General features: G+C 41.8%; 1 non-coding gene across 1 annotated transcript; it reads left to right on the forward strand.

Moving 5' to 3' along the window:
• The first annotated feature begins 444 nt into the window (after positions 1 to 444).
• On the forward strand, positions 445 to 517 carry TRNAF-GAA (transfer RNA phenylalanine (anticodon GAA)). The gene has a single exon. It is a non-coding gene; the product is annotated as a tRNA-Phe (tRNA).
• Positions 518 to 926: the final 409 nt, after the last annotated feature.

Genomic DNA, 926 nt, shown 5'->3' on the forward strand with positions numbered 1-926 from the left:
TATTTTGTGTAAATTCTGCATAGAAAAAGAAGTATAAATTCAGAATTTAACTTTTTCCAAAATTAATTTCCTCCAAACCTAAAATGTTTTCTTTCTACTTTCAGCAAGACCCCATGCTAACATATCAGTTCTTCCGTTTTGTTTTTTTTTTCTATAGGAAATTAAAACCTATTAATATTAAGTCTTTGGCTGATGTCTCTGGGAATCATGTCTATGTTAATGGCGATGTTTAAAGAATTATCTGCAGTTAATGTCTGCAGACTTCTATCAGATCCACTTGCTGCAGACTTGATATCACTGATTTCAGTGGGGTATTTTCCCCCTTGTAGTGTTCTATCTAATAACAGGAAAAGAGCCAAATGTCTACAAAGTGATTATGAATGATAAAAGGCTGAAAAAGACATATGTGCCATCAGCTTGTGGGAAGATATGTGCCCAGAGAGGGCTGAAGTAGCTCAGCTGGGAGAGCATTAGACTGAAGATCTAAAGGTCCCTGGTTCAACCCCGGGCTTCAGCAATGTTTTATGGAAGATTTTGGAGTTTCAGTTCTGACCTTGTCACTAAAAGAGAGAAATGGACATATTCTGGCCAGTAACAGGAGCTGGAGCCTTTGTGGAAGGACTGAGAGGTCTGAGAGAAGGAGATCTCATCCTGATGGGTGGGTGCAGAGAGAATGGAAACGTGGTCTTGTCTGTGTTTTCCAATGTTTGCACAAAAGACAGCAGGCTCAAACTATGGAAAGTAGGAGGCTCCCTCTGGACGTCAGTAAGCACTATGTGAGTGACTGAGCGCTGGCACAGGTTGCCCAAGAGAGTCAGTGGAGTCCTCCTTGGACATAGGTAAAACTCATATGGACATGGTTCTGGTCAGCTTGCTGTAGGTGTCTGTACCTGAGAAGGAGAGTTGGACAGGATCTTCTCCAGGGG

Source organism: Tympanuchus pallidicinctus, unplaced genomic scaffold, assembly GCF_026119805.1.
Source record: "Tympanuchus pallidicinctus isolate F22 unplaced genomic scaffold, pur_lepc_1.0 scaffold5, whole genome shotgun sequence".
NCBI classification, from domain to species: Eukaryota; Metazoa; Chordata; class Aves; order Galliformes; family Phasianidae; genus Tympanuchus; species Tympanuchus pallidicinctus.